This window comes from Rutidosis leptorrhynchoides, chromosome 4 (genome assembly GCF_046630445.1).
Source record: "Rutidosis leptorrhynchoides isolate AG116_Rl617_1_P2 chromosome 4, CSIRO_AGI_Rlap_v1, whole genome shotgun sequence".
Classification (NCBI taxonomy): Eukaryota; Viridiplantae; Streptophyta; class Magnoliopsida; order Asterales; family Asteraceae; genus Rutidosis; species Rutidosis leptorrhynchoides.
This window is the reverse complement of record NC_092336.1, coordinates 257,562,588-257,586,846: the sequence shown is the minus strand read 5'-3', so window position 1 is coordinate 257,586,846 and position 24,259 is coordinate 257,562,588. Positions and strand designations below refer to the sequence as shown.

The window sequence follows — 24,259 nt, the reverse complement described above, 5'->3', positions numbered from 1 at the left end:
CCGAATGAGAGCTAAACGCACTGGCCAAGGTCACGCAATTACTCATCCAGACATTAATGCGCCAGATTATGAAATCAAAGGACAAATTCTACACATGGTGACTAATCAATGCCAATTTAGTGGTGCACCGAAGGAAGATCCAAATGAACATCTACGTACCTTTAATAGGATCTGCACACTATTTAAAATCCGAGAAGTGGAGGATGAACAGATATATCTCATGTTATTTCCCTGGACCTTAAAGGGAGAAGCCAAAGATTGGTTGGAATCGTTACCTGAAGGGGCGATTGATACATGAGACGTTTTAGTTGAAAAATTTCTTAAACAATTCTTTCCTGCATCTAAAGCCGTAAGACTTCAAGCAGAAATTGTTACGTTCACACAGAAACCAAATGAAACTCTATATGAGGCGTGGACAAGATTTGGAAAGTTATTAAGAGGATGTCCGCAACATGGTTTAGACACCTTTCAAATAGTACAAATATTCTACCAAGGATGCGACATCACTACAAGGAAAGACATAGATATAGCAGCTGGTGGTTCTATTATGAAGAAAACCGAAACTGATGCTTACAAAATTATTGATAACACTGCTTCCCACTCACATGAGTGGCACCAAGAAAAAGATATCATTAGATCATCTAAAGCAGCTAGAGCTGATTCTAGCCATGACTTAGATTCCATTTCCGCAAAGATAGATGCTGTCGAGAGACAAATGGAAAAGATGACTAAAGATATTCACTCAATACGAATTAGTTGTGAGCAGTGTGGAGGACCACATTTGACAAAAGATTGTCTCAGTATTGAATTAACAATGGAACAAAGAGAGAATATTTCATACATAAACCAAAGGCCTGGAAATAATTATCAGAATAATTATCAACCGCCAAGACCTATTTACAATCAAAACCAGAATTATAACCGAAATATTCCATACAACAACCAACAAGGTCCTAGCAATCAACAAGTATCCAATAATACTTACAATCAGCAAAGACCTAATTTTCAAAACAAACCACCACAACAAACCGATGATAAAAAGCCGAATTTAGAAGATATGATGACGAAGCTAGTTGAAACTCAAACGCAGTTTTTCACATCTCAGAAACAAACTAATGAACAAAATGCTCAAGCATTTAGAAATCAACAAGCTTCTATTCAAAATCTGGAACAAGAAGTAAGTAACCTAGCAAGGTTAATAGGTGAAAGAAAACCGGGAAGTCTACCTAGTGATACAAATGCTAACCCCCGGAATGAAACAGCTAAAGCTATTACCACAAGAAGTGGTACAACACTTAAACCACCTGAAATACCTGTAACTTCTGATGAAGCTATTCCTACTCCACAAGAACCACAACCTGAACAAGATAAGGAAAAAGAACCGGTAGTTGAAAAGGTTAATGAAGATAACACAGTTAAGGCTAAACCTTATGTTAAACCATACCAACCACCACTTCCTTACCCGAGTAAAATGAAGAAAGAGAAACTTGAAGCCGAGCAATTCAAATTCTTGGATATGTTTAAACAGATAAATGTAAATCTTCCTTTCATTGATGTGATTTCAGGAATGCCTAGATATGCTAAATTCTTGAAAGATCTAATCTCAAATAGAAAGAAAATGGAAGAACTCTCGGCTGTTACCATGAATGCTAATTGTTCAGCAGTGCTGTTGAATAAGATACCAGAAAAACTATCTGATCCAGGAAGTTTCACAATTCCATGTTTTCTGGGTAGTCTTAGTTCAATAGAAGCATTGGCAGACTTAGGTGCTAGTATAAATCTAATGCCGTATTCACTATACGCTAAACTACACCTTGGAGAATTGAAACCAACCAGAATAAGCATACAACTAGCCGATAGATCAATAAAATATCCTAGAGGGATAATGGAGAACATGCTAGTTAAAGTTGGTACTTTAGTATTTCCAGTAGATTTTGTTGTTCTGGACATGGAAGAAGATTCTCAAGTTCCTCTCATATTAGGAAGACCATTCTTAAACACGGCTAAAGTAATGATAGACGTGTTCGGTAAGAAATTGACCCTAAGTATAGAGGACGAGAGTGTTACCTTTTCAGTTGATAGAGCAATGCAACAACCACAATCTGCAGATGATACATGTTATTATATTCAAACTATAGATGCACATGCAGAATTATTAGAAGAATTTCCAGAATTACAAGGAACAGGAGAATGTTCTTTAGGAGAAGGTAATGAACCAATTGATGAAGCTGAAATGTTAGCTACACTTATAGCTAATGGATATGAACCAACAACAGAAGAAATTCAAATGCTAAAAGAAGAAGACAGATATCGATACAAATCATCGATAGAAGAACCTCCGAAATTAGAGTTAAAGCCACTTCCAAACCATTTGGAATACGCTTATTTACATGGTGAATCTGAATTACCTGTAATAATATCGTCTTCTCTTACTGAAAATGAGAAATCACAACTCATTTCTGTGTTGAAAGCTCATAAACCAGCCATTGCATGGAAGATTCATGATATTAAAGGAATAAGTCCTTCGTATTGCACACATAAAATCCTTATGGAAGAAGGTCATAAAACGTATGTGCAACGCTAACGAAGACTAAATCCTAATATGCAAGATGTAGTTAAGAAAGAGATTATTAAACTGCTAGATGCAGGTTTAATTTATCCAATTTCTGATAGTCCATGGGTAAGCCAAGTTCAATGCGTGCCTAAGAAGGGTGGCATGACTGTCATTACAAATGAGAAAAATGAGCTTATTCCTACTAGGACTGTAACAGGATGGCGTATATGTATTGATTATAGAAAATTAAATGACGCCACCAGAAAAGATCACTTTCCCTTACCTTTCATAGATCAAATGTTGGAAAGATTAGCCGGAAATAGTTACTATTGTTTTCTAGATGGATTTTCCGGATATTTTCAAATTCCAATAGCACCCGAGGACCAAGAGAAAACCACATTCACGTGCCCTTATGGTAATTTTGCTTATAAACGCATGCCATTTGGACTGTGTAACGCCCCTGCAACCTTTCAAAGGTGTATGATGGCGATTTTTCATGACATGATAGAAGAATGCATGGAAGTTTTCATGGATGACTTTTCAGTCTTCGGTGATACATTTGAATCATGTCTAGCTAATCTGGAACGAATGCTTATTAGATGCGAACAGTCAAATCTAGTTCTTAATTGGGAGAAATGCCATTTCATGGTTAAAGAAGGCATCGTTCTTGGACATAAAATTTCAAAAGAAGGAATTGAAGTGGATAGAGCTAAAGTAGATGTAAGTGCTAAACTTCCACATCCCACCAATGTTAGAGGAGTTAGGAGTTTTCTAGGGCATGCCGGTTTTTACCGACGTTTCATAAAAGATTTTTCTAAAATTGCCACTCCTATGAATAAACTCCTAGAAAAAGATGCTCCATTCATCTTTTCAAATGAGTGTATCAAATCTTTTAATATTCTAAAAGAGAAACTCACTAATGCGCCGATCATGATAACACCAAATTGGAATCTACCATTTGAACTAATGTGCGATGCAAGTGATTTTGCAATGGGAGCCGTTTTAGGATAAAGGATTGAAAAACGATTTCAACCTATATATTATGCTAGTAAGACGTTACAAGGAGCACAAACGAACTATACAACTACTGAAAAAGAACTCCTTGCTATTGTCTTTGCTTTTGACAAATTTCGATCATATCTCGTTCTAGCAAAAACGGTGGTCTATACCGACCATTCTGCTCTTAGATACCTATTTTCAAAACAAGATGCTAAACCAAGATTAATCCGTTGGATCTTACTCTTACAAGAGTTTGATATTGAAATCCGAGATAAAAGAGGAGCAGAAAATCTCGCCGCTGATCATCTTTCTCGTCTTGAAAATCCCGAATTAGAAGTTCTAAATGAATCGGCCATACAGACTATGCAAACTACTTAGTTTGTGGATTCCTTGAAAAAGGATTATCGTACCAAAGACGAAAGAAATTCTTCAGTGATATAAAACACTATTTTTGGGAAGATCTACATCTGTTTAAAAGTTGTCCCGATGGAATAATACGCAATGTATATTCGGAGATGAAGCCAGTAAAATATTAAACCATTGTCACACAGGACCAACAGGAGGGCATTATGGGCCTCAACTAACAGCAAGAAAAGTTTATGATGCTGGATTCTATTGGCCTACAATTTACAAAGACGCACACCTTCTTTGCAAATCCTGTGATGCTTGTCAAAGGGCCGGAAAAATAAGTCAACGTGATGAAATGCCACAAAATGTCATACAAGTATGTGAAGTATTTGACATTTGGGGTATTGACTTTATGGGTCCATTTCCAAAATCTCATAATAATCTATATATACTCGTAGCCATTGATTATGTATCTAAATGGGCGGAAGCACAAGCTCTCCCAACTAACGATGCACGAGTTGTAGTCAACTTTTTAAAACGTCTTTTTGCAAGGTTTGGAACACCGAAAGCTTTAATAAGTGATCGGGGTGCTCATTTCTGTAATAATCAACTTGAGAAAGTTCTTAAAAGATATGGAGTAACTCATAAAATCTCCACCGCATATCATCCACAAACAAGTGGACAAGTTGAAAATACCAACCGAGCTTTAAAACGTATTCTAGAGAAAACCGTAGGATCAAATCCGAAGGAATGGTCCATTAAATTGGAGGATGCACTCTGGGCTTTTAGAACAGCCTACAAAACTCCAATTGGAACCACACCTTTTAGACTTGTTTATGGAAAAGCATGTCATCTTCTAGTAGAAATTGAACACAAAGCATTTTGGGCTTTGAAGACATGTAATCTTGATTTACATGAAGCCGGACGTCTACGATTAAGTTAACTAAACGAATTAGAAGAATTAAGACATGAAGCATACGAAAATTCGTTAATCTATAAAGAAAGAACGAAGAAATGGCATGATAAAAGAATCAGAAGTTCAAAAGAATTTAAGGAAGGAGACAGAGTTCTTCTTTTCAATTCACGATTCAAGCTATATCCTGGAAAATTGAAATCAAGATGGTCTGGACCATTCATAGTCAAAAGAGTTTTCCCATACGGAACGATAGAATTAATAAATTCAAATGGGATTGAATTTAAAGTTAATGGTCACAGAGTTAAACACTACATAGATAGTCCGATGGAAGTCGACAACGAAGTTAATCACAATTTCGACACCACAGCTAACTAAGTGTGGGGAGAATCAAGTCTTTAAAGGATAATATGTATTTCTGTTAGAGTTAGATTGTCTGTTTTCGTGTAGTTCTCGAAAATGGAACCCGAATGATCTTTCCCTAGCAGACCCTAAAGAACTAGTCTTCTCCCCCCATTCTGAATTTTTATTTTTTTAGGAAATGAAGACTGCCTGTGAACTAAACCATGGTCTAATGCTACACGCTTTGATCACTAAACGTAATAATGACACACTACCGAGTGAAATAGTATCAGTAATCAGAGAAAGATTGGACGGAGTTAGAAAAGAATCCAGATGTGAAGATAATAAGTTACAATTTGGTAAAGGAAAATCAAAATCCGCAGCGAAAATAAGAGCACGACACCTAGAAAGATGTCACAAATGCGGAAAATGGTCACATGGAGGTAAATGTTCAAATAATCAAACCTATTCAAATACCGAATTTGTTACTTTATGCAGAGACGGACCGTTCATATGTTTAGAAGAAAAGACCCTGAATGCTCGAGGTTACGCCTATGTAGCCATGGAAAACCAATTAAACCGACTATCTTATGAATGGGATAGATCATATAACTAAGAAATCTATTTCACAGGTATGTTTGTACAGTTTTTAATTTTTTTTTATTTTTAACCTTTTGATAATAAACGCTAATTTGTTCGCTATAAAGTATTAAATTGGTATTGAATAAAATTAGGTTTGGCGACCGAAATTATTGATATCATTCAAAAATTTATTACATCACTGCGAAATTTAACGTTTATTCTTAAGGTATAAATATCTTTAATCAATCAACCCAAAATATTTCAAAAATTCGTCATGAGTTAAATTAGGTCTTGGAACCGAAATTACTTTACCGAAAAGAGGGGCGCATATTTTTGATAATATTTGATTGTTTAAAGTGGGATAAAAAGCCAAAAAGATTTTTAATTTTATTTTTACCATGTTTTTAAAATTAATATTTAAATCTTAAATTAATATTGTAAATTTTGTAAAAATAATATTTTTAAAATTGTAAATATTTGAAAAATTAATATAAGTTTGGTGTGAATTTATAATATGAATTTTTAAATTAATTTTGGTGTGAATTTTTAATTTTTAAAATATGAATTTTTAATTTTATGCATTTCAAATTTAAGTTTGGTGTGAATTTTTAATATTAATTTTGAATTTTATATTTAAGTTGTTTGAATTTAAAAACAAAAATTTACTTTATCTCATTAAGTTAAAAATATGATTTTTAAAATTCGTCGTGAGTTGAAGACTAGGTCTTTGAACCGAAATTGCTTTACCCGAGGGAGGGACGAGAACTTTTATTATCATTATTTTTAATCTTATTAAATTAAAGTATGCCAAAAACATTAAAAAACCCAAAAATCTTAGCTTTTAAAACAATCGCTACAAAAAGACAAATTTTAAAATTTTGTCGAAGGACGGACTAGGACATCGATCCGAAACGACCTCGTCCTAAATAACAAGGGAAACAAAATTTTAAAATTAATTACTTAATTGTTTTAATTAATATAAGATGTTAAAAAAAAAAAAAAAAAAAAAAAACTCCGCGACTCGCGGAGTTTGAAGCTTTAAACCCCGCGACTCGCGGAGGGACCGAAATACAGAAAAAAAAATAAAACGCAAAGAACTGATCAGTCCACACCACAACTCAAACATACAGCGAAAATACTCCGAAAAAACCCGCAAAAACACCCCCAAAATCACAATTTTTAACCGTTAATCATCAAATCTTTTACTAAAATCATGTTGAGAAGAATGCTATCAAGGAATTACTCAAGAAAAACGGTAAATTTCTACACCTAAACACCATTTAATCCGAAAATTAGTGTTCTTGAGCAATTTTTTCCCCAATTTGATTTTGATGCTTTTTAGTGTAATTATGCTTAAATTGTTTATGTATTATGCTTGTATAACCTAGATTGATGCTATTTAACATGATTAGAAGCCTTAAACTTCAAATTTTGAGTAATCTAGTGTTTATGTTCTTGAGCAATTTGGGGCTTTTTGATATAAACAGGTTATGGCCGATTTTTGTCATGAATTGTTGCTAAATTAAGTAGTGTAACATGTTTAGGTAGTTAAATGATCCAAACCTTGAGCCTAAACATGATTTTGAGAATTAAAGTGGACTTTTTCAAGTCAAAAATTCATGAACTTGATTTTTGAAAGATAATGCCATGTGAAACTTGTTAAATTGCTAGTAATGATTATTTTGACATGTTATTTGAGTTAAATACTTATGAACTTGGCGAACATTTTCGTATATGCTTATTTGAAAAAGTATAGATTTGATAAAAATGTGAAAATGAGCTTAAGTTTGATATAAATTGATCATATCATTGTAATTATTTTGATTGATGATTTTGCTGACACTAATGCATATTTGGATGCACAAAAATTATGTTTGATGTGTTTTGCAGACTGAAAGGGGTGAATCTTCATCCCAAGCTCGCAATGCTCCTGCTGATAATGCGGAACAACAGGAGGTGGATAACTACTACAAGAAAGATATACCTCATCCAGTCATGATATTTTCTGATATGCACTTGGAAGATTTGCACCCGAACCTGAGATTTGACAGACTTTGGATAGATTATCCAAAATACCAAAGGGGTTTGCATACTCTTCATTCTAAAGTTGTTGAGGTACCTAGGGTCATAGAATGGGGACCATTAGAAGCTGTAGAATTGGCCGGGCCAATTAGGGAATTACTTGCACAGAGGTATGGTAATTCTACTTTTAACGACTGGGTACGTTTATTCACCATGCATAGACCTGTATATAAAGTATGGTGTGAAGAATTGTTGTGTAGTATAGAATTAAATGACCGGGTAGCTAGTTTAACCGATCGATCTTTTATTAGATTTTTTTTAGGAGGTTCGATGCGCCACATGTCTTTACTAGACATGGCTCAGGCTTTATGTATATATACGCCTGAGGAGTTAGCATCTGCCGATTGTAGAGGGTTGATACTAAATGGTAGAAAGATAGATGAAAATTTTGATACACATGGTGTATGGAGTCAAATGACAAGCCATCACCGATTCAAAGGGAGAAATTACTCTTATTTGGATATAGATAGAGCTGATTTAAGAGTAATTCATAGGTTTTTAGCTAATTCGATTACACAAAGAGGTAAGAACAAGGAAAAGGTAAATGAACAGGATTTGTTTTACCATATGTGTATTCGAGACCCACAAAGCGCTGTAAGTATACCTTATTGTGTGGGTTATTATTTATCAGCTATGGTTAGGGGGATGAGACCGCATAGCATAATAGGAGGTGGTATTTTTATTACTTTGATTGCTGAATATCTCGGTGTGGATATAAGTCAGGGGGGATTATTAGTCGAAGAACCAGAACCCCGCGATACAATAGGTTTAAATGTATATCATGGTGGGAAAGTTTTGAAGAGGCGAAATAACGCCGCAGTACAATACCATGGTAGACATCCACAGGTTGAGCGAAACCAACAACAAGGTAATGTAGGAGGGGGAAATGAAATGCAAGAAATGCAAAGGTTTATAGCTTCACAGGAGTACGAAAATGCTAGACAGAGAGCATTTGAAAATTGGCAAGTTCATCAAAACCAAATCATAGCTCATTGCCAACATATAGGTAGAAACAATATTCCTACTCCAAAACCCATATTCCCTCCCTGGTCTATAGAGATGCAACCACCGTATCCTACGTATAACCCAGCGGAAGCATTCTATAGCACCTATGGTTATGCATGGAACCCCTATTGGTATCAGTATCATCCCTAGTCTACTTAGTTTTATTAATTTTGTAATTTGTAATGTTGATACGTTTAATACTTATGTTAATATTGTAATAGTTTTTATAATTTTCTAACTTTTATTCTTAGATTTTAATAATTTTTGAATGTGGGGTAATATACCAAACTTCAAAAATATGTATATATGTTTGCAGTTTATCTTATGTACACAACAAGGTAAAACAACGCATTTTCAAAGACTGGCATTAAGTTCAGCAAAAGCAACTAATTTTGACGACAAGATGCAAAATATATGTGAAATAACAACAAGACGGAATGAACAAATGATGTGCACCATTTATCATTCAGCAAACAAACGCCAATATATTTGGAAACTTTGGTAAAATTTAATCATTTTCACACAAATCACCCTCAATAATTTAAATTATTACTGATTTCTTGCAAATGAGGGCATTGCAAGATCTTAAGTGTGGGAAGGGGTTAAATTCTTTCGGATTTTAAAATTTTTATCTTAAACACTGGGTTACCATTAAAAATACTAGTAAAGCAGTAGTTGTATTAGAATCTAGTGCTCTCTGATAATAAAGAACAGCCCTAGTCTTATATACTGACTACCCAATTCTAGTAAAATTTTTCAAAATTTTCAATTAAATGAACTCAAAATCATGTTTATACATATTTATGAACGATAAAACTAGGTTTTAACACCAAAATTATTGTAACCTCGGAAAGGACATAAATTGAGAAACAAACCAAAATGTTAAAATTCATTTAAAATGGAATAGAGGACAATAAAAAGAAAAATAAAAGCCAAGTGTGGGAAAATTCTCCAAGTTATTCAAAACATATATCACATATTTTTGTACAAATAACTGAAAATACTTTTGCTTTGGACTAAACTAAAAAGTTTTACCTGATTTACTGTAAGAAAGATGGATCTACACGATGAATCAATTCCATCATTAAAAGGAAGTAAAGTCTTCCGAAAAAGACACGTGCTTCTTGATTTAGGTCAAGAAGTTGTCGTCCAGACCAGCTGTAGGTTGACGAAAAATCTAGAAAAGTCATCACTAAAATCAGCAGGAAATCTACGGACCTCAGCATTAAACAGGGTCGCCAAGTGGTCAGATTTATCCTAACCATGAGAAGGATTTATCTCGTAAAATGGGGGGCACCATGCAAATTAGCTGGATAAGACTAATGAATCAGATCCCCAGAAAGGATAATCTCCTTAAAAGATCAAAAATCAGCTTTTAAGCCTGATATTACTCAATCCTTGAGATTGACCTTAAAGATTGAGAATTACAAACTCATGAAATTCAATGATATCTAAACTCGAGCTTGAACGAGAAAATATTTTGATCAAAATTACAAACCGATTTGTTTTCTGAAAACCCTATTTTCAATGCGTTCATTACCATTGAACGTAAAATCCTAGGAATTCACCTGGAATTCATTAGGTCACCTGAACTAAATCGGGTGTCAACCGTAAGAACAGTGGTTGCATAGTGGTCAAAGACAGGACCTTGTGCCAGACCGAAAAATTATAAGGGTGAGCTTTACTATTGCTCCTACCAAGGATAGTAATTGCGTCCGACACGTTATAGACCATAATTAAAAGCATGTCAGGGGACATTGCCTTAACAGTTGCTTGTTCAACGCTTTCCTTTACAACCGGACGGTAGTTTACCGAAAGGTAATATACGGGACAAGTAAACTGGACGTGTTGCTTTTCAAATACAAGGTTAGCAAGTGGGTGACACAAAACCATAAGTTTTGAGCTAAAATTTTCAAATCTGAAACCCACCAAACCCACAAAAAAATATTTTGCAAACACCGGTGAAGGGTTATTCCAGAAAACTTATCTAGGGTAAAAACTAGATTTAATTTTCAAAAGATCAAATGTTTTCATAAAGATCCAATTTCCTTAATGGATCTAAATTTTTATAGTCATGTGGGACTGTAAACCATATCGTTACTACCGTTGTTTATACCTCCGTATAGAAATCACTGATGTACAAAGTGTGAAGAATAAAGAAGTGATTCTAGTATTTCAAGATGATATTGCTTGAGGACAAGCAACGCTCAAGTGTGGGAATATTTGATAATGCTAAAAACGAACATATATTTCATAGCATTATTCCTCAAGAAAGACAAGCTTTTAGTTGCAATTGTTCTATTTAAAAGTGATATTTGTTTAAATAATAAAAGGTGAAGACAAAAGACAGATTCGATGAATTGAAGACGCAAAAGACCAAAAAGCTCAAAAGTACAAAATACAATCAAAGAGGTTCCAATTATTGATAAGAAACGTCTCGAAATTACAAAAGTACAAGATTCAAAAAGCAAAATACAAGATATTAAATTGTACGCAAGGACGTTCGAAAATCCGGAACCGGGACCAGAGTCAACTCTCAACGCTCGACGCAACGGACTAAAAATTACAAGTCAACTATGCACATAAATATAATATAATATTTAAATAATTCTTATAATTATTTATATATTATATTAATATTTAAAACCGTCGGCAGACTAAGATCCAATTTGGAGTGAGCTGTATTTTCAAACTCCGCGACTCGCGGAGTTTGAAGGCAAAAATTGCCGCGAGTCGCGGAGTATCCCTGAACTCAATTCCCTATAAAGCCAATCGAATTCTGATCATTTTTCACACTCATATATCCATCCTCATAAATATCTATACGTAAATATTTATATTTATATTTTAATTTTAATTTTAATTTTAATTTTAATCCTAATAATAAGGGTATGTTAGCAAATGTTGTAAGGGTGTAAGTCGAAATTCTGTCCGTGTAACGCTACGCTATTTTTAATCATTGTAAGTTATGTTCAACCTTTTTAATTTAATGTCTCGTAGCTAAGTTATTATTATGCTTATTTAATCCGAAGTAATCATGATGTTGGGCTAATTACTAAAATTGGGTAATTAGGCTTTGTACCATAATTGGGGTTTGGACAAAAGAACGACACTTGTGGAAATTAGACTATGGGCTATTAATGGGCTTTATATTTGTTTAACTAAATGATAGTTTGTTAATGTTAATATAAAGATTTACAATTGGGCGTCCCTATAAATTACCATATACACTCGATCGGACACGATGGGTGGGGTATTTATATGTACGAATAATCGTTCATTTAACCGGACACGGGAATGGATTAATAGCCACTAGAATAATTAAAACATGGGTGAAATTATGTACAAGGACACTTGGTATAATTGATAACAAAATATTAAAACCTTGGGTTACACTCAGTCGACATCCTGGTGTAATTATTAAACAAAGTATTAAAATCTTGTTACAGTTTAAGTCCCCAATTAGTTGGAATATTTAACTTCGGGTATAAGGATAATTTGACGAGGACACTCGCACTTTATATTTATGACTGATGGACTGTTATGGACAAAAACCAGACGGACATATTAAATAATCCAGGACAAAGGACAATTAACCCATGGGCATAAAACTAAAATCAACACGTCAAACATCATGATTACGGAAGTTTAAATAAGCATAATTCTTTTATTTCATATTTAATTTCCTTTATTTTATATTTAATTGCACTTCTAATTATAGCACTTTTATTTATTGTTATTTAATTGCACTTTTAATTATCGTACTTTTTAATTATCGCAAGTTTATTTTATCGCACTTTTATTATTCGCAATTTCATTATCGTTATTTACTTTACGCTTTAAATTAAGTCTTGTATTTATTTATTATTTTACATTTGGTTTTACCTGCGACTAAAGTTTTAAAATCGACAAACCGGTCATTAAACGGTAAAAATCCCCCTTTATAATAATATTATTACTTATATATATATTTGTATTTTTATAAAAGTAAACTAATATAGCGTTAAGCTTTGTTTAAAGATTTTCCCTGTGGAACGAACCGGACTTACTAAAAACTACACGACTGTACGATTAGGTACACTACCTATAAGTGTTGTAGCAAGGTTTAAGTATATCCATTCTATAAATAAATAAATATCTTGTGTAAAATTGTATCGTATTTAATAGTATTTTCCTGCTAAAATTAATAGTATTTTATACCACTCCGCTACCACATCAAGTTATTTTTAAAACTTAAATATTAATTTTGATTGATGATTTTGCTGACACTAATGCATATTTGGATGCACAAAAATTGTGTTTGATGTGTTTTGCAGACTGAAAGGGGTGAATCTTCATCCCAAGCTCGCAATGCTCCTGCTGATAATGCGGAACAACGGGAGGTGGATAACTACTACAAGCAAGATATACCTCATCCAGTCATGACATTCTCTGATATGCACTTGGAAGATTTGCACCCGAACCTGAGATTTGACAGACTTCGGATAGATTATCCAAAATACCAAAGGGGTTTGCATACTCTTCATTCTAAAGTTGTTGAGGTACCTAGGGTCATAGAATGGGGACCATTAGAAGCTGTAGAATTGGCCGGGGCAATTAGGGAATTACTTGCACAGAGGTATGGTAATTCTACTTTTAACGACTGGGTACGTTTATTCACCATGCGTAGACCTGTATATAAAGTATGGTGTGAAGAATTGTTGTGTAGTATAGAATTAAATGATCTGGTAGCTAGTTTAACCGATCGATATTTTATTAGATTTTTGTTAGGAGGTTCGATGCGCCACATGTCTTTACTAGACATGGCTCAGGCTTTACGTATATATACGCCTGAGGAGTTAGCATCTGCCGATTGTAGAGGGTTGATACTAAATGGTAGAAAGATAGATGAAAATTTTGATACACATGGTGTATGGAGTCAAATGACAAGCCATCACCGATTCAAAGGGGGAAATTACTCTTATTTAGATATAGATAGAGCTGAATTAAGAGTAATTCATAGGTTTTTAGCTAATTCGATTACACAAAGAGGTAAGAACAAGGAAAAGGTAAATGAACAGGATTTGTTTTACCATATGTGTATTCGAGACCCACAAAGCGCTGTAAGTATACCTTATTGTGTGGGTTATTATTTATCAGCTATGGTTAGGGGGATGAGACCGCATAGCATAATAGGAGGTGGTATTTTTATTACTTTGATTGCTGAATATCTCGGTGTGGATATAAGTCGGGGGGATTATTAGTCGAAGAACCAGAACCCTACGATACAATAGGTTTAAATTTATACCATGGTGCGAAAGTTTTGAAGAGGCGAAATAACGCCGCAGTACAATACCATGGTAGACATCCACAGGTTGAGAGAAACCAACAACAAGGTAATGTAGGAGGGGGAAATGAAATGCAAGAAATGCAAAGGTTTATAGCTTCACAGGAGTACGAAAATGCTAGACAGAGAGCATTTGAAGATTGGCAAGTTCATCAAAACCAAATCATAGCTCATTGCCAACATATAGGTAGAAACTATATTCCTACTCCAAAACCCATATTCCCTCCCTGGTCTATAGAGATGCAACCACCGTATCCTACGTATAACCCAGCCGAAGCATTCTATAGCACTTATGGTTATGCATGGAACCCCTATTGGTATCAGTATCATCCATAGTCTACTTAGTTTTATTTATTTTGTAATTTGTAATGTTGATACGTTTAATACTTATGTTAATATTGTAATAGTTTTTATAATTTTCTAACTTTTATTCTTAGATTTTAATAATTTTTGAATGTGGGGTAATATACCAAACTTCAAAAATATGTATATATGTTTGCAGTTTATCTTATGTACACAACAAGATAAAACAACGCATTTTCAAAGACTGGCATTAAGTTCAGCAAAAGCAACTAATTTTGACGACAAGATGCAAAATATATGTGAAATAACAACAAGACGTAATGAACAAATGATGTGCACCATTTATCATTCAGCAAACAAACGCCAATATATTTGGAAACTTTGGTAAAATTTAATCATTTTCACACAAATCACCCTCAATAATTTAAATTGTTACTGATTTCTTGCAAATGAGGGCATTGCAAGATCTTAAGTGTGGGAAGGGGTTAAATTCTTTCGGATTTTAAAATTTTTATCTTAAACACTGGGTTACCATTAAAAATACTAGTAAAGCAGTAGTTGTATTAGAATCTAGTGCTCTCTGATAATAAAGAACAGCCCTAGTCTTATATACTGACTACCCAATTCTAGTAAAATTGTTCAAAATTTTCAATTAAATGAACTCAAAATCATGTTTACACATATTTATGAACGATAAAAGTAGGTTTTAACACCGAAATTATTGTAACCTCGGAAAGACATAAATTGAGAAACAAACCAAAATGTTAAAATTCATTTAAAATGGAATAGAGGACAATAAAAAGAAAAATAAAAGCCAAGTGTGGGAAAATTCTCCAAGTTATTCAAAACATATATCACATATTTTTGTACAAATAACTGAAAATACTTTTGCTTTGGACTAAACTAAAAAGTTTTACCTGATTTACTGTAAGAAAGATGGATCTACACGATGAATCAATTCCATCATTAAAAGGAAGTAATGTCTTCCGAAAAAGACACGCGCTTCTTGATTTAGGTCAAGAAGTTGTCGTCCAGACCAGCTGTAGGTTGACGAAAAATCTAGAAAAGTCATCACTAAAATCAGCAAGAAATCCACGGACCTCAGCATTAAACAGGGTCGCCAAGTGGTCAGATTTATCCTAACCATGAGAAGGATTTATCTCGTAAAATGGGGGGCACCATGCAAATTAGCTGGATAAGACTAATGAATCAGATCCCCAGAAAGGATAATCCCCTTAAAAGATCAAAAATCAGCTTTTAAGCCTGATATTACTCAATCCTTGAGATTGACCTTAAAGATTGAGAATTACAAACTCATGGAATTCAATGATATCTAAACTCGAGCTTGAACGAGAAAATATTTTGATCAAAATTACAAACCGATTTATTTTCTGAAAACCCTATTTTCAATGCGTTCATTACCATTGAACGTAAAATCCTAGGAATTCACCTGGAATTCATTAGGTCACCTGAACTAAATCGGGTGTCAACCGTAAGAACGGTGGTTGCATAGTGGTCAAAGACAGGACCTTGTGCCAGACCGAAAAATCATAAGGGTGAGCTTTACTATTGCTCCTACCAAGGATAGTAATTGCGTCCGACACGTTATAGACCATAATTAAAAGCATGTCAGGGGACATTGCCTTACCAGTTGCTTGTTCAACGCTTTCCTTTACAACCGGACGGTAGTTTACCGAAAGGTAATATACGGGACAAGTAAATTGGACGTGTTGCTTTCCAAATACAAGGTTAGCAAGTGGGTGACACAAAACCATAAGTTTTGAGCTAAAATTTTCAAATCTGAAACCCACCAAATCCACAAAAAAATATTTTGCAAACACTGGTGAAGGGTTATTCCGGAAAACTTATCTAGGGTAAAAACTAGATTTAATTTTCAAAAGATCAAATGTTTTCATAAAGATCTAATTTCCTTAATGGATCTAAATTTTTATAGTCATGTGGGACTGTAAACCATATCGTTACTACCATTGTTTATACCGCCGTATAGAAATCACTGATGTACAAAGTGTGAAGAATAAAGAAGTGATTCTAGTATTTCAAGACGATATTGCTTGAGGACAAGCAACGCTCAAGTGTGGGAATATTTGATAATGCTAAAAACGAACATATATTTCATAGGATTATTCCTCAAGAAAGACAAGCTTTTAGTTGCAATTGTTCTATTTAAAAGTGATATTCGTTTAAATAATAAAAGGTGAAGACAAAAGACAGATTCGACGAATTGAAGACGCAAACGACCAAAAAGCTCAAAAGTACAAAATACAATCAAAGAGGTTCCAATTATTGATAAGAAACGTCTCGAAATTACAAAAGTACAAGATTTAAAACGCAAAGTACAAGATATTAAATTGTACGCAAGGACGTTCGCAAATCCAGAACTGGGACCAGAGTCAACTCTCAACGCTCGACGCAACGGACTAAAAATTACAAGTCAACTATGCACATAAATATAATATAATATTTAAATAATTCTTATAATTATTTATATATTATATTAATATTTAAAACCGTCGGCAGACTAAGATCCAATTTGGAGTGAGCTGTATTTTCAAACTCCGTGACTCGCGGAGTTTGAAGGCAAAAAGGACCGCGAGTCGCGGAGTATCCCTGAACTCAATTCTCTATAAAGCCAACCGAATTCTGATCATTTTTCACACTCATATATCCATCCTCTCTATATCTATACCTAAATATTTATATTTATATTTTAATTTTAATTTTAATCCTAATAATAAGGGTATGTTAGCAAATGTTGTAAGGGTGTAAGTCGAAATTCTGTCCGTGTAACGCTACGCTATTTTTAATCATTGTAAGTTATGTTCAACCTTTTTAATTTAATGTCTCGTAGCTAAGTTATTATTATGCTTATTTAATCCGAAGTAATCATGATGTTGGGCTAATTACTAAAATTGGGTAATTGGGCTTTGTACCATAATTGGGGTTTGGACAAAGGAACGACACTTGTGGAAATTAGACAATGGGCTATTAATGGGCTTTATATTTGTTTAACTAAATGATAGTTTGTTAATGTTAATATAAAGATTTACAATTGGGCGTCCCTATAAATTACCATATACACTCGATCGGACACGATGGGAGGGGTGTTTATATGTACGAATAATCGTTGATTTAACCGGACACGGGAATGGATTAATAGCCACTAGAATAATTAAAACAGGGGTGAAATTATGTACAAGGACACTTGGTATAATTGATAACAAAATATTAATACCTTGGGTTACACTCAGTCGACATTTTGGTGTAATTATTAAACAAAGTATTAAAATCTTGTTACAGTTTAAGTCCCCAATTAGTTGGAATATTTAACTTCGGGTATAAGGATAATTTGACGAGGACACTCGCACTTTATATTTATGACTGATGGACTGTTATGGACAAAAACCAGATGGACATATTAAATAATCCAGGACAAAGGACAATTAACCCATGGGCATAAAACTAAAATCAACACGTCAAACATCATGATTACGGAAGTTTAAATAAGCATAATTCTTTTATTTCATATTTAATTTCCTTTATTTTATATTTAATTGCACTTCTAATTATCGCACCTTTATTTATTGTTATTTAATTGCACTTTTAATTATCGTACTTTTTAATTATCGCAAGTTTATTTTATCGCACTTTTATTATTCGCAATTTCATTATCGTTATTTACTTTACGCTTTAAATTAAGTCTTGTATTTATTTATTATTTTACATTTGGTTTTAACTGCGACTAAAGTTTTAAAATCAACAAACCGGTCATTAAACGGTAAAAATCCCCCTTTATAATAATATTATTACTTATATATATATTTGTATTTTTATAAAAGTAAACTAATATAGCGTTAAGCTTTGTTTAAAGATTTTCCCTGTGGAACGAACCGGACTTACTAAAAACTACACTACTTTGCGTTTTGAATCTTGTACTTTTGTAATTTCGAGACGTTTCTTATCAATAATTGGAACCTCTTTGATTGTATTTTGTACTTTTGAGCTTTTTGGTCGTTTGCGTCTTCAATTCGTCGAATCTGTCTTTTGTCTTCACCTTTTATTATCTAAACGAATATCACTTTTAAATAGAACAATTGCAACTAAAAGCTTGTCTTTCTTGAGGAATAATGCTATGAAATATATGTTCGTTTTTAGCATTATCAAATATTCCCACACTTGAGCGTTGCTTGTCCTCAAGCAATATCGTCTTGAAATACTAGAATCACTTCTTTATTCTTCACACTTTGTACATCAGTGATTTCTATACGGCGGTATAAACAATGGTAGTAACGATATGGTTTACAGTCCCACATGACTATAAAAATTTAGATCCATTAAGGAAATTGGATCTTTATGAAAACATTTGATCTTTTGAAAATTAAATCTAGTTTTTACCCTAGATAAGTTTTCCGGAATAACCCTTCACCGGTGTTTGCAAAATATTTTTTGTGTGGGTTTGGTGGGTTTCAGATTTGAAAATTTTAGCTCAAAACTTATGGTTTTGTGTCACCCACTTGCTAACCTTGTATTTGGAAAGCAACATGTCCAGTTTACTTGTCCCGTATATTACCTTTCGGTAAACTACTGTCCGGTTGTAAAGGAAAGCGTTGAACAAGCAACTATTAAGGCAATGTTCCCTGACATGCTTTTAATTATGGTCTATAACGTGTCGGACGCAATTACTATCCTTGGTAGGAGCAATAGTAAAGCTCACCCTTATGATTTTTTGGTCTGGCACAAGGTCCTGTCTTTGACCACTATGCAACCACCGTTCTTACGGTTGACACCCGATTTAGTTCAGGTGACCTAATGAATTCCAGGTGAATTCCTAGGATTTTACGTTCAATGGTAATGAACGCATTGAAAATAGGGTTTTCAGAAAACAAATCGGTTTGTAATTTTGATAAAAATATTTTCTCGTTCAATCTCGAGTTTAGATATCATTGAATTCTATGAGTTTGTAATTCTCAATCTTTAAGGTCAATCTCAAGGATTGAGTAATATCAGGCTTAAAAGCTGATTTTTGATCTTTTAAGGAGATTATCCTTTCTGGGGATCTGATTCATTAGTCTTATCCAGCTAATTTGCATGGTGCCCCCCATTTTACGAGATAAATCCTTCTCATGGTTAGGATAAATCTGACCACTTGGCGACCCTGTTTAATGCTGAGGTCCGTGGATTTCCTGCTGATTTTAGTGATGACTTTTCTAGATTTTTCGTCAACCTACAGCTGGTCTGGATGACAACTTCTTGACCTAAATCAAGAAGCGCGTGTCTTTTTCGGAAGACTTTACTTCCTTTTAATGATGGAATTGATTCATCGTGTAGATCCATCTTTCTTATAGTAAATCAGGTAAAACTTTTTAGTTTAGTCCAAAGCAAAAGTATTTTCAGTTATTTGTACAAAAATATGTGATATATGTTTTGAATAACTTGGAGAATTTTCCCACACTTGGCTTTTATTTTTCTTTTTATTGTCCTCTATTCCATTTTAAATGAATTTTAACATTTTGGTTTGTTTCTCAATTTATGTCCTTTCCGAGGTTACAATAATTTCGGTGTTAAAACCTAGTTTTATAGTTCATAAATATGTATAAACATGATTTTGAGTTCATTTAATTGAAAATTTTGAAAAATTTTACTAGAATTGGGTAGTCAGTATATAAGACTAGGGCTGTTCTTTATTATCAGAGAGCACTAGATTCTAATACAACTACTGCTTTACTAGTATTTTTAATGGTAACCCAGTGTTTAAGATAAAAATTTTAAAATCCGAAAGAATTTAACCCCTTCCCACACTTAAGATCTTGCAATGCCCTCATTTGCAAGAAATCAGTAACAATTTAAATTATTGAGGGTGATTTGTGTGAAAATGATTAAATTTTACCAAAGTTTCCAAATATATTGGCGTTTGTTTGCTGAGTGATAAATGGTGCACATCATTTGTTCATTCCGTCTTGTTGTTATTTCACATATATTTTGCATCTTGTCGTCAAAATTAGTTGCTTTTGCTGAACTTAATGCCAGTCTTTGAAAATGCGTTGTTTTACCTTGTTGTGTACATAAGATAAACTGCAAACATATATACATATTTTTGAAGTTTGGTATATTACCCCACATTCAAAAATTATTAAAATCTAAGAATAAAAGTTAGAAAATTATAAAAACTATTACAATATTAACATAAGTATTAAACGTATCAACATTACAAATTACAAAATAAATAAAACTAAGTAGACTAGGGATGATACTGATACCAATAGGGGTTCCATGCATAACCATAGGTGCTATAGAATGCTTCGGCTGGGTTATACGTAGGATACGGTGGTTGCATCTCTATAGACCAGGGAGGGAATATGGGTTTTGGAGTAGGAATATAGTTTCTACCTATATGTTGGCAATGAGCTATGATTTGGTTTTGATGAACTTGCCAATCTTCAAATGCTCTCTGTCTAGCATTTTCGTACTCCTGTGAAGCTATAAACCTTTGTATTTCTTGCATTTCATTTCCCCCTCCTACATTACCTTGTTGTTGGTTTCTCTCAACCTGTGGATGTCTACCATGGTATTGTACTGCGGCGTTATTTCGTCTCTTCAAAACTTTCGTACCATGGTATACATTTAAACCTATTGTATCGCGGGTTTCTGGTTCTTCGACTAATAATCCCCCCGACTTATATCCACACCGAGATATTCAGCAATCAAAGTAATAAAAATACCACCTCCTATTATGCTATGCGGTCTCATCCCCCTAACCATAGCTGATAAATAATAACCCACACAATAAGGTATACTTACAGCGCTTTGTGGGTCTCGAATACACATATGGTAAAACAAATCCTGTTCATTAACCTTTTCCTTGTTCTTACCTCTTTGTGTAATCGAATTAGCTAAAAACCTATGAATTACTCTTAATTCTGCTCTATATATATCCAAATAAGAGTAATTTCCCCCTTTGAATCGGTGATGGCTTGTCATTTGACTCCATACACCATGTGTATCAAAATTTTCATCTATCTTTCTACCATTTAGTATCAACCCTCTACAATCGGCAGATGCTAATTCCTCAGGCGTATATATACGTAAAGCCTGAGCCATGTCTAGTAAAGACATGTGGCGCATCGAACCTCCTAACAAAAATCTAATAAAAGATCGATCGGTTAAACTAGCTACCCGATCATTTAATTCTATACTACACAACAATTCTTCACACCATACTTTATATACAGGTCTACGCATGGTGAATAAACGTACCCAGTCGTTAAAAGTAGAATTACCATACCTCTGTGCAAGTAATTCCCTAATTGGCCCGGCCAATTCTACAGCTTCTAATGGTCCCCATTCTATGACCCTAGGTACCTCAACAACTTTAGAATGAAGAGTATGCAAACCCCTTTGGTATTTTGGATAATCTATCCAAAGTCTGTCAAATCTCAGGTTCGGGTGCAAATCTTCCAAGTGCATATCAGAAAATGTCATGACTGGATGAGGTATATCTTGCTTGTAGTAGTTATCCACCTCCTGTTGTTCCGCATTATCAGCAGGAGCATTGCGAGCTTGGGATGAAGATTCACCCCTTTCAGTGTGCAAAACACATCAAACACAATTTTTGTGCATCCAAATATGCATTAGTGTCAGCAAAATCATCAATCAAAATAATTACAATGACATGATCAATTTATATCAAACTTAAGCTCATTTTCACATCTTTATCAAATCTATACTTTTTCAAATAAGCATATACGAAAATGTTCGCCAAGTTCATAAGAATTCAACTCAAATAACATGTCAAAATAATCATTACTAGCAATTAAACAAGTTTCACATGGCATTATCTTTCAAAAATCAAGTTCATGAATTTTAGACTTGAAAAAGTCCACTTTAATTCTCAAAATCATGTTTAGGCTCAAAGTTTGGATCATTTAACTACCTAAACATGTTACACTACTTAATTTAGCAACAATTCATGAAAAAAATCGGCCATAACCTGTTTATATCAAAAAGCCCCAAATTGCTCAAGAACACAAACCCTAGATTACTCAAAATTTGAAGTTTAAGGCTTCTAATCATGTTAAGTAGCATCAATCTAGGTTATACAAGCATAATACATAAACAATTTAAGCATAATTACACTAAAAAGCATCAAAATCAAATTGGGGAAAAAATTGCTCAAGAACACTAATTTTCGGATTAAATGGTGTTTAGGTGTAGAAATTTACCGTTTTTCTTGAGTAATTCCTTGATAGCATTCTTCTCAACATGATTTTAGTAAAAGATTTGATGATTAACGGTTAAAAATTGTGATTTTGGGGGTGTTTTTGCGGGGTTTTTCGGAGTATTTTCGCTGTATGTTTGAGTTGTGGTGTGGACTGATCAGTTCTTTGCGTTTTATTTTTTTTTCTGTATTTCGGTCCCTCCTCGAGTCGCGGGGTTTAAAGCTTCACACTCCGCGAGTCGCGGAGTTTTTTTTTTTTTTTAACATCTTATATTAATTAAAACAATTAAGTAATTAATTTTAAAATTTTGTTTCCCTTGTTATTTAGGACGAGGTCGTTTCGGATCGATGTCCTAGTCCGTCCTTCGACAAAATTTTAAAATTTGTCTTTTTGTAGCGATTGTTTTAAAAGCTAAGATTTTTGGGTATTTTAATGTTTTTGGCATACTTTAATTCAATAAGATTAAAAATAATGATAATAAAAGTTCTCGTCCCTCCCTCGGGTAAAGCAATTTCGGTTCAAAGACCTACTCTTCAACTCACGACGAATTTTAAAAATCATATTTTTAACTTAATGAGATAAAGTAAATTTTTGGTTTTAAATTCACACAACTTAAATATAAAATTCAAAATTAATATTAAAAATTCACACCAAACTTAAAATTTGAAATGCATAAAATTAAAAATTCATATTATAAATTCACACCAAACTTATATTAATTTTTCAAATATTTACAATTTTAAAAATATTTTTTTTACAAAGTTTACAATATTAATTTAAGATTTAAATATTAATTTTAAAAACATGGTAAAAATAAAATTAAAAATCTTTTTGGCTTTTTATCCCACTTTAATCAATCAAATATTATCAAAAATATGCGCCCCTCTTTTCGGTAAAGTAATTTCGGTTCCAAGACCTAATTTAACTCATGACGAATTTTTGAAATATTTTGGGTTGATTGATTAAAGATATTTATACCTTAAGAATAAACGTTAAATTTCGCAGTGATGTAATAAATTTTTGAATGATATCAATAATTTCGGTCGCCAAACCTAATTTTATTCAATACCAATTTAATACTTTATAGCGAACAAATTAGCGTTTATTATCAAAAGGTTAAAAATAAAAAATAAAAAAAACTGTACAAACATACCTGTGAAATAGATTTCTTAGTTATATGATCTATCCCATTCATAAGATAGTCGGTTTAATTGGTTTTCCATGGCTACATAGGCGTAATCTCGAGCATTCAGTGTCTTTTCTTCTAAACATATGAACGGTCCGTCTCTGCATAAAGTAACAAATTCGGTATTTGAATAGGTTTGATTATTTGAACATTTACCTCCATGTGACCATTTTCCGCATTTGTGACATCTTTCTAGGTGTCGTGCTCTTCTTTTCGCTGTGGATTTTGATTTTCCTTTACCAAATTGTAACTTATTATCTTCGCATCTGGATTCTTTTCTAACTCCGTCCAATCTTTCTCTGATTACTGATACTATTTCACTCGGTAGTGTGTCATTATTACGTTTAGTGATCAAAGCGTGTAGCATTAGACCATGGTTTAGTTC

The 24,259-nt window shown here is 33.5% G+C and overlaps 1 pseudogene; it reads right to left on the bottom strand.

The window, feature by feature from the left end:
• Positions 1-24,259, bottom strand: part of LOC139841578 (uncharacterized) — a 112,218-nt pseudogene that overhangs the window by 55,576 nt on the left and 32,383 nt on the right.